Source organism: Rhipicephalus sanguineus, chromosome 6 (genome assembly GCF_013339695.2).
Source record: "Rhipicephalus sanguineus isolate Rsan-2018 chromosome 6, BIME_Rsan_1.4, whole genome shotgun sequence".
Taxonomy (NCBI): Eukaryota; Metazoa; Arthropoda; class Arachnida; order Ixodida; family Ixodidae; genus Rhipicephalus; species Rhipicephalus sanguineus.
Genome location: NC_051181.1, coordinates 151,017,326 through 151,035,092, shown reverse-complemented (window position 1 = coordinate 151,035,092; position 17,767 = coordinate 151,017,326). Strand labels below are relative to the sequence as shown.

Sequence of the window (17,767 nt, the reverse complement as noted above, 5' to 3'; positions counted from 1 at the left end):
TTCGCTGGTCGAGCTCGAGCGTGTTGGTGGCATGCGGCGCTCCATAATATCCACAATAACTGTGATACATGCAATGCACAAGAGGAACTTTGGTTTTATTTTGATCTCGCTCAAGGATATTATACATTAAATACAATCAAAGTGACTTACGAGCGTGAAAGAACATTAACGCACGAGGGGACGTGAAGTGCAACTCGCTCCTCGTGAGTTAGCAGTTGTGGTTCATCGTCGCTGTCACTCTCGGTGCTTTCACAGCCTTCTACGTCCAGTGAAAAATCCTCGTCGTCAATATGGTTTCCTTCAACATCACTGCTGAAAGCAATCTGAAGAATTTTCTCCGCCGAACGACTTCGACCACTCCGCGTCACCACGTTTACAATTAGAGAGACATCTGGGCGCGAACATTTTGCTCTCAAACCGGTCAACAAGCAAATCGCTTGCAGTGTGCTGCCACCTATCAACAAACGTACAAAAACAAGCGGCACAGCGGTGGCTATGAAACCCAACACCACCAACACTACCAACACACTGGCGAAGGACGGCGTGGATGGAGAGCGTTCGCTCCACGAAAGGCGTCGAGCAGACGCGTCCTCGAATGATTGAAACGTCGCTCGCACGATTCGTAACAGCGCTTTGCTGACAAAGGATAGAGGTTCTATTTTAATGTGTCGCCAACTTGAGATCGCTCAGTTATACAAGAGCACATCGCGAGCCCGCGCGACCGCCCGCGTACAGAATTATGGGACTCATGCACTACAAGAAACACTGACCAATGCTATATGCAAGTAAAACAGGGTGAGCTTCAACTAAATATGTCAGACGATAACATTTAACCAACCTACGTGGCTAAGAAAGCCTCGCGAAGCTGATAGTATGTGTACGCTCTGGGCTAGCATTGAAAGCGCAAGTTGCCACGTATTTTCACGAAAACTTCGCGTCTCGCAAGAACGAATCAGATTTCTCGTGTCACGGAGGGCCCGGTTTCTTCACTGATGCCGGGAACATGCAAAGTCGTAGTGTTCCTTTCTTTCCAACGCGTTAACACTGAGGCTAGCACAGCCGAACAAGGGAGCGATTGCGTAGTGCTGCCATTTTGTCGTCTACTAACCCTCCTCGAGAGGACGCTCCTGAATTCCGCTTGGCGGCGCGACAGTCTATGGGCATTGCGAATACACGCGACAACCCTACACGCGATGGTTCACCAAAGCAAAGGTTGAACGCGATTAAAGCAAGATGGTCCCGACGGAAGGTGCGAGAGCTGTTCAACAAGTAGGCTTATCTGCAGTGGAACGTCCGTGTGCTGGTGGTTTGCCGCCGTACACCGCTGCCGACGATTAGCAGGAACTCGAGTCACACGCCGCTGACGAAGGTGGAGATTTGATTCGAGCTGTGGGTCCTGCTACGGGACCACGCCAGAGAACACGCTTCATCTACCAGCTACCAGTTCGAGTTCGCGTGCCGCTTGGCTAGACGGTTCAACGAAGTGTTCGCAGGTGTTCGTTCCCTCGCTCCCATGCATGTTCATCCCCGCTCACCCACCACTCTGTCGCCTTCCCCGTGCGCGAGCGAGAGGAACCGGTCCACCACGAGAAGGAAGAAGGGGTGTTCGCTCCCCTCCCGACACGCACAGAGCGGTGTCACGGCGGTGGAGCTTGTCGAGCACGCGCACTGTGTGTGTGTGTGTGTGGGGGGGGGGGGGGGGAAGAGGGTCTGAATTCGCCTAAATTTTCTCAATTTTGCATGTGTGTATGTACACGAATTAACATGCACAAATGGTGGCTGACCACCTCCCCCCCAATCTTCCCCAAAAAATATTTCTATCTACGCCCCTGTACATAAACTGCCAATTTACACCGCGATTCACGACATACCACTGCCTGCCTCAAAAAAAAAAAAAAAAAAAAAAAAACTAACGCAGCAGGAATATATCGATCCATTGCTACTTACACAACAGGCAAATTGACGAGCGCCAAGCAAACGTCCTAGCATAGAGCACCAATCTAAAATAGAGGTCGGCCCACGCTCGTGTTCCGACCAAGCCCGGGTGGCGTTGGCAGAAGGTAAACAGGCGACGTCGGGCCAAGCGCGCTGGCCAACTCGCTGCCGACCAGGTCGATGGCCAGTCACGGGCCGACCTCTTTCTTTGGTTGTATGGCCGACTAGATTGGCCAACGACTGCTTCCCAACTCGTAGCCAACCGTCGGCCACTGGCCATGTCCCCTTCCCAAGCAACATTTTATCCTTGGCAAAATGTCGGCCTGATGTCGCTGGCCAACTGCACTGTCGTTGGCCCAACCTTGGCAACCAATGTAGGGCCGGTCTTGGGGATTGACATTGGCCTCATGTGGGCCTGCGTCGGCACCCGATGTAGGCCCGTCCACCGTGGCCGACGATGCCGAGTGCATGCCGCTCGCGGGTTGACCAAGGCCCGACATCACATAAGCGTCGATTTACCGACGGCCGTGGGTCGGTTGCGGACGTTTCTCGCTAGTATTGCTCTGCTTTTTTTTTCTTATTTTTTGTGCGTGTTCTAACAAAACGCATCAATTGTTTTTCTGGTGTGTTGATGCGTGTCGTATTTAATGTGAACGGGCAGTTTATAGAGGCGTTTAACTCTATCTGAATTAATTACGGGCAGAGTGCACATGTAAGACGGAATTAAACGCCTCTAGCGGTCTGCACTAACGTGTTAATACGTAACACACAATAACAGAAAGACGTGAATATAAGTTTTCTCTCTTTATATGTTTATTTTGCAATGATATAGATGCACTAATTTTACATGCAACATTGTTCGCACGGAGCGTTTGCATCAGCCCTTGTGCAACGCAACCGTACAGTCCATGTGATCGCTGCATGATAGCGTTGACATATATATAAAACGGACGGCATTCTTGTTGGATCGGCTCCCTTCTTTCGGCCAGTTCTCGTGCTCTTGGCCCTGATCACGTACGCAGATGCGACGTTTTACCGTCGAGATGTGAGAGGGTAAATCGCCACCCTCATCAAGATGTGAGACTTTCATTGTTCTTCTGTCGGGAAAGACTGAAAGAAAGAACAATGAATAATACTCTGAGAAAGGTAGACTATTTACTTGACCAGTTGCACAGTCATGTCGCGTCTAGAAACTCTATTCACACAACTAAACAAAATTATTTTGTCACTGCACAAATAAAAAAAAAACACTGCACTTACAATAAATGCCAGTGTGCTGAAATTCTGAGAAGTGCTTGCAAGCTCCACAGCGCACAAACTAGATAATATGTGGAGACAGGATGGATTGAGGTTTTCATTGTTGGCTCGTAATGTCACTGCAAAACAAATGGTACAATAAATAGATTAATGAGAACACAATCTTACTTTCAAAGCGGCCGCGGGCCAGTCACATATTGTGCAGTCGGCATTTACAGCACACTTGCGATCAAATGAAAAGTGATTGTGTGAAACTTTCGTAACCAAGCATGCGTCTTACCAGAATTCTTTTCAGTTGGCGAGACCAGCGCAGCACGCTATCCACACCAGTCCTTGTTGCAGTGTTCCTTAGAGAAAACGGTAAAATAGGTTACGGTCTTACAATAAGATGCCACAAATAAAAAACAAGAAAATCTTACATACTTGCCCGTCAACGATGTCTTGGGTCCACGGACAAATATAACCACCGTTCGCCTGAACATTTCTGATCTGCCCGCTAGAAGAGACGACCAGATTGACGCATCAATTGCGCAAATAAAATTTGATTTTGTCGCTAGACAAAAGTCACGATACGATACACCGAGGAAATAGAATGTCACTTACGGGTTCGCGTCAAATCCTCGGCAGCGGGAGACGGCCGCGCGCCTCCAGGATCAAGGCAAACGAAATGCTTCTGAGTGCTTGCCCGCCTCTGCATAGTGTTTCAGCAGCACGTCCTCGCTCGAAAGAGCTACGATTTCGCGGGAAGGGAAATCACGCACGCCACGGAGCTTGCTTCCCTCCCCAGCGCGGTGACAAAGAAAAAAAAAAAATGCGAGAGTTCCGAGGTCCGGCGCTCCGCTTGCACGCCCCGCCGCCCTCGGCACATTCCGTTCCTCCTTTCAGGACTTGTCGTTCTTTCTGGGAGAGGGATGTGATGCATGTTGCGCGTGCTCTCTCTCCAAAGCAAGAACCGCGAAGACCCCATCTCACCACTTGTTTTTTTTGGTTTTTTTTCGGGGGAACGCACGTGTTGCTTATATCAGCTCTGTCTGGTGAGAAAAAAAAAAGGCGCGCGAAATTTCCACTGAAGCACATGCCTGACTCTGGGGCAGCGCTAATGCGTCCAAAAAGCGAATCGAATTTGAATTGAACCGTTTTCGTTGTTAACACAAAATATCGTTGGCACCCTAACATTAAAACAAATTAACATGAAAACCATAAACTGAGCATCAAGTACAAATATTAAAACTCTTCAGAGTGTGCGGACTATCGAATTCTGGCTCTTCAAGCGACTTTTACGCTAATTTTGTGTTTATTTGGACATAGATGATATTTTGAAACATTCGTATTAACGCATATGGGCTATTCCCGAAGACCGAATCAAGTATGATGATATTCGATTCTATATTCCAAATGTTTCCATTATATCTGATGTCCTCCCTCTGTCATGCGGCTCGATCAGATCAATCATATATTTATATTCACGACTGTGCTAAAGCGGTGGACAGTTCGGTGAACAGTTCAAAATCATCGATATTTTAATAGAGATTAGCGCGCTATAGTATCAGGATCAAAATTAAATTTCTGCTCGGTACTCGCATTTATTCCCATTTATTGATGTTGTTTAACCAAATGCTTTGCGTCTAATGCATGCAAAGGCGGACATTTTCTTGAGCTTCGAGCAGAAACCGTAAACGCTCGGTACACTTGAAAAGCACTCATGTCGTACCACTGTACATTGAGCATATAAGTGCTTCATCATAACAGGTCATCATAAGGCTTGAAAGGTGCTCATGACAATGCGGCGGAGGATTCTCAGCGGCCCGATCGCTAAAGGTTCTGAAGTTTCTTGCGAAACAGGTGAAAAATTTCGACATTTAAATTCCGCATCCTAACCAACTCCGCAATTGTACCTTTTTTATTCACATACTTAATGTGCACATCAGAAATATTCGGCTGGATTCGGGAAAACTGAGGCACAGCAAACATGTAACTTTAGTGCTGGGGTTATTGGTTGGAGCAGAACTGCAAATGCGACGTCATTCTTAGACAAATGGACATGTAATAAGCTACAAGAATTCCAGATTTTAAGATTACTTCGCAATTCAGCTTTTCATATATTCAGTTAGAGCTTTCGCGCCCCTGAAACACGTATATGAAATTTTCCATTAAAGTTGTGCAGTCCGCGAGAACTCTATTTCGCACAATTCGTGTGACGAAATTAATATTTTTTTTGGTCTCGCTATAAAGCAGCCAAAACCTTTCCGACGGGAGAAAGAATGAATTAATTCATTTTCAATAAAGTTTATTATTAATAGATGGTGTAATGTATATGGTCGGTTACAATCAACGTGCCATTTGCGAACTATTTCAGTCAATTCTATACCGCGGCACAATGGACCATTGTAAAGCCACATTAAACATAGATTCGCGTGATTGCACATTCTTATCCGTTATGTACTTCCTGGTGGCAAATACATTGATCTCCAGAGTGTTCAAATCTTGCGATTTCTCAAGGTTATAAAAATATTTTAACGATATTCTCCGATCGAATAATTCTTCACAACGCCGAAGAACTCCAACTTCCATATTGATGCCAATTGCATGCGCTCATCACTATGGCCATCGCATGTATAGTCAGCATTCGATTAATAGCTTAACTTCAGTCAGTTCAGAGCAAAACTCGATGTTATCCCTTAGCCGGAAGTTTCCCTTACGTCTATGGTTGACGGTCATTGCTGTTTTCCTTGTTTGACCAAAGGCCGTCATCGCGTTTGTAGCTACACTACATGACTTATTCCTCAACATACTGCCCAAACGCGCTCGCGCTTGTTAGCTCGAAACCTAAATGTTGAATTTCAAAGTAAAATTGACCAGTGTTCAACTTGTCACTCGATCAGAGACGAATACTTTTCACCACGTCGCGTTATTTTGCTGTGCTTTCGATAACAACGGCGTTAGATTGATGAGCTCTGCTGACAAATCCTCATCACTCTATGCAGCCGATGTAAGGCTGGACAAATATATAAATCAATCTAACGGTGTCGAGCAGTGCACCTGGTCCCATGTGGTGCGTCAGCAAGGGACTTGATATTAACGCGATAGCGTTAAAGAGCTCGTATCGCACAAATTCCGCCGTCGGCGTCGGCACCGTTGGTTGTGAGCGAAAAATCATCATCTTGTCCGTGACCGAAAAATCGAAAAAGCTGCAAATAAAATAAATAATAAAAATGTTGGGTTCGAGTGAGAATCGAAACCAGGCCGTCTGCGTGGCAAGCAGGTGTTCTACCACACAGCCACGCCTCTGCTTGGAGCTGCACTGAAAGTAACTTTGATGCTTCCCAAAAATACGCGTCCTGTATACAGGTGTCACAGTACGAGATGTAATATCGCAGTAATATTGCGTGTTACAAGCGTACACTGCCATCGGGCGTCACACCATGTGAATATCCTAACGACTTGGTGGTTTAAAGACAGCCACCCATTACAAAAGGCACACACATTACTGCGCGTATTCACTTAAGGCCACGTAGTGGGTGCATCGCAACTTCGAAAACGTTTCTGGTTCAAAGCATGCTACCCATTACATAAGGCACACACCTTAGTGCGCGCATTCTGTTAAACACTCGTCGTGTTCGAAGTGCGCACTAGGGGCAGGATATCGCTATCGCGTTCAACTCTTAAAGGCGAAGCTTAAACGGCCCCCAATTTTTAAGTTCTCATATGTGTAGAAACGTACGGCACGCTTACGTTGCGCACCCTCTACAGTCAGCCACACATATCGTCAACGGCACGTGAAGCGTCTACTATTAGCAATGTAATTTTATTACTTTTTTTTTCGTTTTGCATGCGAGGCACCGACGACGGCAGATTACCGCGAGGCACTAGCTATGCATTTGTCTAACGCGTCTTGAAATATAAAGCTACAGCCTCCATAGAATCATAGAAATATAAAGCTACAGCGTCCAGTTTTAAGCACGTGTTGCTCCCATTGATAATTATCATTCTGTGAAATAACAGAACTAGTAAACATTTTATTAACATTCCAACAGAACAGCAGTGCGCGTTGCGCGTTGCGCGTTACCCGCCGCAAATGCTCCCATTATGCGATTCTTTTACACGCATGAGTCAGAAGATCAGACAAATCCGCGGAATGTTTCTCATGCATTTCCATGCATCATATTCGCTTGCTTATCTTTTTGTTTGGTATTTTCAAGACGTATAAAATGATCACAATGCGATTTCTGACTGGCATTATTTCGTATCTTGAGGCAGTGCATCGTTGGGATTATTTTAACTTCTTTATAATGTAGGTTACGGTGTACCTGCTTTGTATTTTATTAAAAACAAGGGTTCATTTTTATTTGAAATGCTGTGCTAAAATGATGAATGTCACAAACATATGCAAGGCGACCTCTGACAAAGTGATGGGATAACAGAAACTTTTCAAATAGGCATATCGAGGAATATGAGCTTATTATCTGTAAGAGATAAAGGTGTAACTACATTGCACATTAAACAAAAAGATAAATTCGCGTTAACTTAATTCAAACTTGTTACTACCTAGACGTACACGCGTAAATTTTGACAAACGCAAGTCTTTAGCGGTGCTGTTTCGGACGTGTCCCATTTTCTTAACTTGGCGGCAAAAAGCACTGCTGGGCACTGACGGCGGGTCTGCAGATGTGCGGCTTCTTCGAAAGAGGAGGCGGCTCCACGCTGAGAAAGAAAACCGGAGAACAGCGGGAAAAAGAAAAAAAGAAGTTTCCCTCTCCCGACTGGGAGCTTCCGGGGCGCGGGCCGCAGTAGCGCATGTTATTTAGCTTTTTTTTTTTAAGTGTGTTTTTCACTCCACGCTCCCTAGCTATACTGTAGAACAGCGCGCGTTTCCTTTATGTTGGCCTTAGGCCGACCCTCTTTGCTCTTTCCCGCACTTTTCCACCTTCTGCGTTTTATTTTCCACAGCACGAGTCTTCCGTGGATTGCCATCGCTATGTGTTCGTTCTAACAACCTTGAAAGAATATTTCTTGTTTATATATCATTCGTGTATTGGTACTAAAATCTTGCATTGCGGCCACGCCTTTTGATGAGTTTTTTTCACATAGTATATATGGTATTTCCGTTTGCCTGACTTATCCGTCAGCGAAAGATGAGAACGTTTACTCATTCCATTGCGCAAATTACATAATAAAGGACTAGCTGTTAGAACAAAACATTGCGTCTCTCTATCCGCAGACTGTTTGGGTGCAGCGCTGCTCGGGCAGCACGCAAAAATTTTCATGCTTTTAAGTTATACAGAATGGTTTTTAATGGCCGTTTTAGTTCAGAAATGACATAAATGTATTATGTGAGCTCGGTTTAATGCAAGCGGGTGACATTACTTGCATGAAAAAGCAAAATAAATAATCGCCTATCTAAATAAAGTTCATTTATGACCTTCAAATTACACTGCCTTACCTACTGCAACTGACTAACTGTAGGCACTGAGTTTGCAATAATTGGAATGAAATCTTACGATTTAACATTTATGCCATGAAATTTGAGATAATTCACTGTTTGCTTCAGTCACGTTTATTTTTGTAAGAATCCGTTTTAAGCATCGAACAACGACAAAAGCCTAGTTTAACGCCCATGTATATAAATACTGTCGCACACTTGGCGAATGATGGTCTCGAAAAAATCTAGATACGCACGCCTGGAGAAACCATGCATGAATGTAATGGCTCGCTATTATTTTTGTTATTTAGTCAATAATGTATTTGTATTGTTCGCGCAAATAATCTCTATCACTTGGTGTAATCAGTCAAGGACCACAAGTATGTTGTGTGTCACAGGTGATTTTTGTAATGTTTAAAAAATCACACTGTAGGAGTTGTTTACACTTCCTGCAGTGTATTTTATGCTGCCCTAAAATAATACACGCTGTTCGAATTCTCTGCCGGCAACCAAGGCCGGCACGACGTGTTGCCGACTTGTCGCCCCGACAAACGTTTGGCGCGCTCGGCGTTCACTCGGCCACCAACGGTGGTGCGAATCGTGCAGCCGACCTAGTGCCGACAAGCGTATGGCGCGCTCGGCGTTCACTTGGCCACCGACGGTGGCGCGAATCGTGCAGCAGATCTAGTGCCGACGTAGCTGGCAGCGCACCTCCGGCCGACCCTTTTCGGATGCCTGGTGGCCAGTGAAGTCGGCTGCCGGCTATTTGCCAGTGATCAGCCAAACGTCGGCAGTCGGCCAGCGTTGCTTGGGACATGTGCGGATGAGGTCACTCTCAGGCTCGGAGATGATGTCCTAATGGTGTGTGCGACGTACAGATACCTGGGAGTGCAACTTTCCAGTGGACCGGAGCTGTTTGGCCAACAAGAGGAAATCCTCCGGCAGAAGGCACTTCGGGCCCAGTCCATCCTACGTCGACAATGTCTCTGGGGGTGCAATCGACTTGTGATGATTCGGGACCTTTGGAAGATAGTGCATGTGCCGGCGTTGACGTTCGCGAATGCTGTGCTATGCCTTTCGGCAGTCACGCGGGAATGGCTTGAGCGACGACAGCGGGAGGTTGGCCGGATAGCTCTCGGCTGCCATGGTGCTGTGGCCAACGAAGCTATTCAGGGTGATCTCGGCTGGTCGAGCTTTGAAGCTCGGGAGGCGGTCAGCAAAATTGCCTACCGTGGCCGCTTGCTCTGCATGCCCAGAGAGAGATGGGCGCGGCGTGTTTTTGACTACCTGTCTGCAACATGCATGCGCACCCCGTAGGTGAGGCGCCTCTACCGCATCGAGAGCAAGTTCGGCCTCTTTCGCGCCCCTCTCAGCGCAAACTCATCCACCGAGTGGGCAAAACAGGCGCGGGAACGAGTGCGGGAAGAAGAGGAGGCACGTTGGATCCACAACATGTCGGAGAAGTCGACGCTAGCGGTGTATCGGTGCCACAAGAACAGTATTGGCATGGTACACTTGTACGACAACTCCCTTGGCAGCAAGCTACTATTTGAGGCGAGAGCTGGTGCACTCCGCACACTTGTACGCCTTAAGGCTATTAGCAAGGACGTGAGCGATGTGCGGTGTCGTGTGTGTGGTCTACAGGACGAAACTATCGAACATGTGGTACTGCGGTGTGAGGGCATTTGCCCAGCGATGACGGATGGTGCCTCTCTGGAAACTGCTCTGGGCTTCGAGCAGGCCGGCGGAGACGACAGTCGGCGTAGTGTGGACAGAGCCGCGGTCGCAGCGACAAAGGGCCGCCTCGAATGCTGGCGAGCGGCTGTTGCGGCGAGACATTCTTGACTGCTGCCCAGTCAGAGCGGCTCCTGTTTCTTCCCCTCCCCCCCCCTTTTTTTTCTCTTTTTTTTCCCTCTTTTTTCCCCCTACCGTTTTACTGAAAAACAGTAGAGCTTCATGTTTGGCTAGGGCGTGGTTTCCACGTCCACCCGTTGCGAGGGGTTGGCCACAAAGTGATCATCATCATCAACTCCAGAGTCTGACGTCTATGGTCAAGCCGTCTACCTTGATAAAGTAGTTTAAACACTGGCCCCCTTTTTTTTCTCTTTTTTTTTTCCTCTTTTTTCCCCCTACCGTTTTACTGAAAAACAGTAGAGCTTCATGTTTGGCTAGGGCGTGGTTTCCACGTCCACCCGTTGCGAAGGGTTGGCGACAAAGTCATCATCATCATCAACTCCAGAGTCTGACGTCTATGGTCAAGCCGTCTACCTTGATAAAGTAGTTTAAACACTGGTTTAAAACTGTCTGAAACAGCGTGTCCCTGTGAACCACGAACGTCTCTTCAACGTCCATAAATGATTCGAATGTCAATGTCGTGCGGTAACGTACATTTAACATCTCCTGTACGAACCTTGTTTTTTAAAGAAAGCGCGGATGTGTGTAAGACGTACCATGTACGTTAATATTTTGCACTGCTGGTGGATAGACATTGGATGTGCATGGTACGTACACGTGTAGTGAATATAGGAGTCAGGTGAATTGAAGTGAAGTTCCCGGCCGTTGGTCCGCATGATGACAAAAATTGAAGGTAATTTAATTACTGATATTTAAAACTTAATTAGGTGACATAATAAATAATGATGGAAAGGGTGTTACGTCTCAAAACCACGTTAGGATATTTCGGCTATGGAAATTTCGACCTTCTGTGACATCGCACAGAACACGGGCTTCTCATTTCGCCTCCATCGAAATGCGACCGCCGCAGCTGGGATCGAACCCGCGACCTTCGGGTCAGCAGCCGATCACCGTAACCACTGTGCCACCGCGGCATAACTTGATTGAAGAACCCTGCTCACAGCCTCCGAAATTTAAAAGGATAGAAGCGAGTCTCGAAGGCCGTGAAAAAAAGCGAACAGCATCGTGCTCGCGAGAGCGATCGATGCGGGGTAGTTTGAATAGAAAGACAAACACAGTAGAGTACTTCAAGCGCATAAGCACATGAAGCAGAACAAAAGCATAAAACATCCGAATAAGACTCAGAGAAGACACTCGCTAACGTGAGCGTGCACAGCATATGGTTTCTTACAATGGAACTTTGCACAAGTTACGAGATTCCGAAGCCGTGCGTACACGGATGTTTCGTTCTGTTTGAAAAATGTCTTGCGTCGTTACAATCTGCTGCAGTCCAGCAAAAGCATAGCCTTCGAGATATTTAGGCAGCAGTCAAAGAAAACTGTTGCCAGAGCCGGGGGTTTTGCCAACGTCTTCCTCATGCCTGGTCGCGCTGCCCTGTACGCTTGCATTCTGTTGCTTTTAGCTTGTTCTTTCCTCCTTTTGGTAGCATGGCCAGCCCTTCTCGAGGCTTTGGTGAATGGCTCTCGGAGGTAGCTTCGCATTGGGGCCAGCAGGGGGCCTTTTACACGTGAACAGAGCAACGCGCGGGATGTGACGCAACGAACGTGACGTTTGTCAGTCTGATTTGAAGCGGGAAAACGCAGCGGGCGGCGGTTAGTAGTGTGTTAGCGTCACTTAGCGTGTTAGTGGTGTTAGTTTTAACGCGATAGCGTTAAAGAGCTCGTATCGCAGAAATTCCGCCGTCGGCGTCGGCACCGTTGGTTGTGAGCGAAAAATCATCATCTTGTCCGTGACCGAAAAATCGAAAAAGCTGCAAATAAAATAAATAATAAAAATGTTGGGTCCGAGTAAGCATCGAACCCAGGCCGTCTGCGTGGCAAGCAAGTGTTCTACCACACAGCCACGCCTCTGCTTGGAGGTCCACTGAAAGTAACTTTGATGCTTCCCAAAAATGCGCGTCCTGTATACCGGTGTCACAGTACGAGATGCAATATTGCAGTAAGATTGCGTGGTACAAGCGTACATTGCCATCGAGCGTCACACCACGTCAATATCATGACGACTTGGTGGTTTAAAGACAGCCAACCATTACAAAAAGCACACACATTACTGCGCGTATTCCCTTAAGACACCGTAGTGGGTGCATCGCAGCTTCGAAAAAGGTTCTCGCGCATAATTGCTCCTGGTTTAAAGCATGCTACCCATTACATAAGGCACACACCTTATTGCGCGCATTCTGGTAAACACTCGTAGTGTTCGAAGTGCGCACTAGGGGCAGGATATTGCTATCGCGTTCAACTCTTAAACGCGAAGCTTAAGCGTCCCCCAATTTTTGTGGTCCGTTGTGGCAGTTGCTAGTTGCTCAGTGTGCATTGTTCGTCCTTCGGCTTGTCAGCCTTGGCGGCCCTGGTGACACTCCGTCTGCAAGCGGCAACCACCGAACGTGAGGTCGTACAGTGCGTGCTTGAATCTGTTTGTTGTTGAAGTGATGTTTTCCAGCCGCAACGGGCACAGCGGGTATGTTAGGCTTAGCTTCGGTGCAGTGTAATGTCGCGAGTTAGCCAGACGTAGTTTGAGTTCGTCTTGTCATCGTCAGGGGCTGACAGTAATCGCCGTTCTACATTGTGGGAAACCTACTTAACGTGAGAGCGTGCGTAGTTCAATCTGCGCTTTGATGTTGTTTTTAAAGATGTTTTCCACCCGCGTTGGCCATTGTAAGCAGGGGCGTAGCCAGAAATTTTTTTCGGGGGGGGGGGGTTCAACCATACTTTATGTATATTCGTGCGTGCGTTTGTATGTGTGCGTGCCTATATACGCAAGCAAAACTGAAAAATATCGGGGGGGGGGGTTTGAACCCCCCCCACCCCACCCCCCTTGGCTACGCCCCTGATTGTAAGCTTAGTTGAGTTGCCGTGATTGCGGTCGCTAGTTATTCCGCTGTGGAGCTGTTTGTGTTCTCGTATTGCTCGATGGTGTCGTAAGGCATCCACGTGGGGTAAAACTCCGTTCTCCATCGCGCGAACTCGTCGAACGAGATGTACGTACATCGCGGTTTAAAGTTTTTTCTGTGAAAGCGAAGTACCGTATTCACTCTGTCGTAACGCGACTGCGATTTTAGGCCTAGTTTCGTTGCAGTGATTGTAGTCGCGCCGTGCCGCTGTACCAGAAGTACTTTGTGTTTCTTGGTATGGTATCGTGAGGCATCCACCGAAGGCAAATTCTGCGATATTTTGGCTTTGTCGAAACTGATGAGAGGTCATGCCGTTCGTCTAGCAACGTGAAGTGCTCTTTCGCCAGAGTAGGCTGTCTTCTTGTACTTCGTTCAAATATGAACACAAGTCGAGATGCCGTCAAGAGCAGAGTTCGCCGTGAGGTTGATGCTTTGTTCGAGACGTTTGGTCGTCCCGACGAGGCGTGCGGCAGCTCACAGCCCAGTAAGCGTGCGCGGCAGGTTAGAGACATTCAGTCGAATTCACAAACCAGTTGTCCAAGAAGCGAGTCGCCTAACTCCGGCGCCTGAGTGCGACGCCTGAGTGCAGTGACGCGGCTAGAGGCGATACTGCAGGATGTTCTGATTCCGCAGAAAGCATTTCAGATAGTTCAGGGAGCAGTGCGGAGGATTTGTGTGATTGGAGTTCACCTGAACACCGTGACGATTTGTCAGCGTTCTTGCCTAACGAAGACTGTGCCAGCGCGCAGGAAGCCACTGGACGTGCACCAGATGAAAGTAGTAACGGAGCTTTCAAAGCTTTGCTTGCTCAGTGGGCGTTGGAGCATAATATTGCCCATAGGTCTCTGACACCTCTACTAGGTATCTTAAGAACCCATGGGTGCTTCCAGAGTCTTCCAAAGGATGCTAGGACTCTACTGAAAACTCCTCGTAACACAGCTGACGTAGCGGGTGTTTCAGAGTTACCTCCTGGTTTATATTGCCATTATGAACTTCGGAGAGGTTTGGAGAGAGTTCTTGCTTGCTTGGATGGCTGCCCACAACTCGTCAGCCTGAACTTCAACATTGATGGCATTCCCCTCTCAAAGAGTTCGAGACAGCAACTGTGGCCTATTCAGTGCCTAGTACTCTCTTGTGGTTCTGTCCTGTCAGAAAGGCCGTTTATTGTGGGTGCATTTTTTGGGCCATCAAAGCCAAGCTGTGCAAACATGTTCCTAAGGCCTTTCGTTGATGATCTGAAGGATGTTCTTGTTGAGGGAGTTTCAGTGAAAGGATCTCTGGTGAGGGTGGAGGTCAGCAGCGTAATATGCGATGCACCTGCACGCTCTTTCATTTTCAAAACCAAAGGGCACAGTAGCTACAATGGTTGCCCGAAATGCACGGCTGAAGGTAGCTAGGCAGATAGAGTATGCTTTTCGCCAACAGCAGGTGTTCTGAGAACAGATCAGTCGTTTCGTCAGCAGCAAGATCCTGACCACCACCAGGGCGTGTCTATTTTGACCGAGCTGCCCATTGACTGTATTAGAAATGTCCCTCTCGATCCAATGCACTTGGTATATTTAGGCGTGGCACGAAAGCTGGTCAATCTTTGGCTTTCTGGCCCCCTTTCAGTGCGCCTGGGTCCCCTGGAGCGTGAGGAGATTTCAAAGCAGAGTTTAGCTTTGCAGAATAACGTTCCTTGTGAATTTGCACGGAAGCCAAGGGGGCTTGATGAAAAGGATAGGTGGAAAGCAACAGAATTCCGCCTCTTTCTCCACTACACAGGGCCTATAATTTTGAAAGAAAGCTTGTCTGAGGCTGTTTATAAGAACTTCTTGACTTTGCATGTGGCACCTGGATTGTGTCAGGAGCATGGAGCATATGCAAACACTCTACTGGATCATTTTGTAAAGGGCTTCGTGGACCTTTACGGAGCCAGTAATGTGTCCTGTAACGTGCATTGCCTCCTGCATCTAGCTACTGACTGTGAGTTGTATGGAACTTTAGATGCCTTTTCTGCATTCCCTTTCGAAAGTAACTTGCAGCTAGTTAAAAAGCTTTTGTGTAGGCCAGGCTTCCCTCTCAGCCAGCTTTACAACAGGATGCACGAAAGAGCTCACGCAGAGCCAGTTGGCGCAAGGCGCACTGCAGATTGAGCTTCTTGGTGGCTATGAAGGAGATGGCCTGCCACTGGGTTGCAAATCACCCCAGTACGCCTCGGTGAAGTTCCCGTCATTTACTCTAAGCAAGAAGGAAGCTGACAGGTGTTGCAAAATAAATGATGATGTTGTTTTGATCCATATGATTGCGCATGACCAGAATGGGCAGCCATGCATCATTGGCCGATGTTTCTTAAGTGCAGAACCTCTTTACAGCTACCCCTTTGATTCTAGAAGGCTTGGCATAGCTGTTGTCGACAAATTGTCTTCTCTGAGGTGTTGGCCAATTGTCGATATCAGAAAACTAGTGTTGCTTCCTTACAATGGCATGTATGTTGTATTGCCTCTGCTACATACCAGTGCGTGTCATTAACGGCAGTTTCATAGTCCGGCACAGATAGGCATCTCTATCTTGTTTAGACGAAGTGAATAGGATGTATTCATAATGCTTTGTGCTCTAAATACCTTGCACCATTAAACTGGCACGGCAGATGTTGAGGTGGCGTGAGACTTTGTATCGAATTTTAGCAGTACAGAAGTGGTAATAAAAGCTATGCCTATGACACTTGCAACATATTTTAAAGCTAGAGGCAGGTTGCATTGCAGTGGTAGGTTACTGTAAAATTGTGTGTAGTGTTGTTTAGTTTTTGGTGCTGTTAGTAATGTAGTGCTTATTCATTAAGAAATAAAGTTGTTTCTCTCTCTCTTATTCATTAAGATATCATATTTGCAGAACATTTCAATATTGTACAAAGATAGCTACTGATGCTTAGGATTTGGAACTGAAATTGTGGGTGTACAAAAAGTATATTTGCTTTTTAAGTTTGTTGGTGTGTGCGAACTATAACTTCTGGTTTGTGTTGTTACTAAAAATATGTAAATGCCACTAATTAGCACATGTGAAAATTTTTGTTCGCTCATGCCCGCAAGAAAAAAGTTGACGAACTTCAAAGAGGTTGTTTTGAGGAAAACGCTGAAGTTGCGTAGGAGCACACGCACATTTCCGGTCAATGTGTGAATGAAATAAAACCAAAAATTATATTGGACACCTCGAGCGCCCAAGTGTGATATATTTCTTGAAAGATAACGTAATTCTCTGTAAGGTGATTGCAAAATTACAAAATTGAATTTTCCTGACCAAAGGAAGTCTCGCCCCACCTCAAATGATTGCTGACTTCTAGTATTGCTGTGACGTTTGACAGCCATCAAATCTTGCGGGTAAGAATTTCGCAGCAGACACTTTTTCTGCTGCTTTAAAAATGCAAGTTTCAAGCAATGATCTATGAGAGAGCACCCCTGCTTTTTGTTACATTATTCTTTGCAGATGAAGTTCTCTGTAGTAGAATTCAAAGACGACAAATCTATAGCCGTCATTCCGTCCTCATGGATTCGTGGGCGAAAGTGCTTCTGGCCCCCTGGTCCTGGCAGCAAGACAGCAATGGTTCAGAAAGGTATGCAGCCTTCACCAAAGTCATGAAAGCAACATTTAGTAAGTTTAGAACATCTGGCGATTGCGGGACACCTACTTGTATTATGAACTTTCCTTTAATTCTAGACAACTATCGCGATGCTCGTCTGGCACTACCACGCCTGCAGTACACATCAGAGTTGGAGAGCACTGGGGGAGGAAAGAGAAAGGTAAAAATGTGTTTGTTCAGTTATCGTGTTGTCGCATCACACAATGCTTATTAGATCCTTACATTCAAGGTGACAAAGCCCACCAGATATGAACCTGAACACAACAGGCAGCCACCGCGCCCACCAAGCACATTTCCTGGGCCATCTGTGGCCAGTAAGTGTTTTCACTCACATCTAAACATCACCTTGTTGTAAGGACAAGCCAAGCAAATAACAAGATCATATAGAGCATTGCATTGGCCCAGTTTTGTACTGTACCACACAGAAACTTGGCTGAGTATTGAGCTCGAGAGTGATGAATCTATTTATCTCTGCAGGCCATGAAGAACCACGAAGTGAAGACAGCGAAGGTAACCATTTGAGGTTTTTCGATCACATGTCACATAAATTTTTTGTTTTCTACAGATGTACCTGTTCAGGTAGACGCTGATGCAGAAGACGAAGGAGGTAATTATGATTAGCTTTCACAATAGTTGTATTGAGCGTAAACTGTAGAAATATTCATTTTCACAATAAATAAATTGCCACTGTCATTGGAAATGGTTTTCCTCTTTTTTGCCTTGTGCAGTCTGTTTT

At 46.6% G+C, this 17,767-nt stretch overlaps 1 long non-coding RNA gene across 1 annotated transcript; it reads left to right on the top strand.

Moving 5' to 3' along the window:
- The first annotated feature begins 17,024 nt into the window (after positions 1–17,024).
- Positions 17,025–17,592, top strand: LOC125758808 (uncharacterized). The gene is made up of 4 exons (XR_007416436.1): positions 17,025–17,042; positions 17,109–17,191; positions 17,261–17,345; positions 17,509–17,592. It is a non-coding gene; the product is annotated as an uncharacterized LOC125758808 (long non-coding RNA).
- The last annotated feature ends 175 nt before the right edge of the window (positions 17,593–17,767 follow it).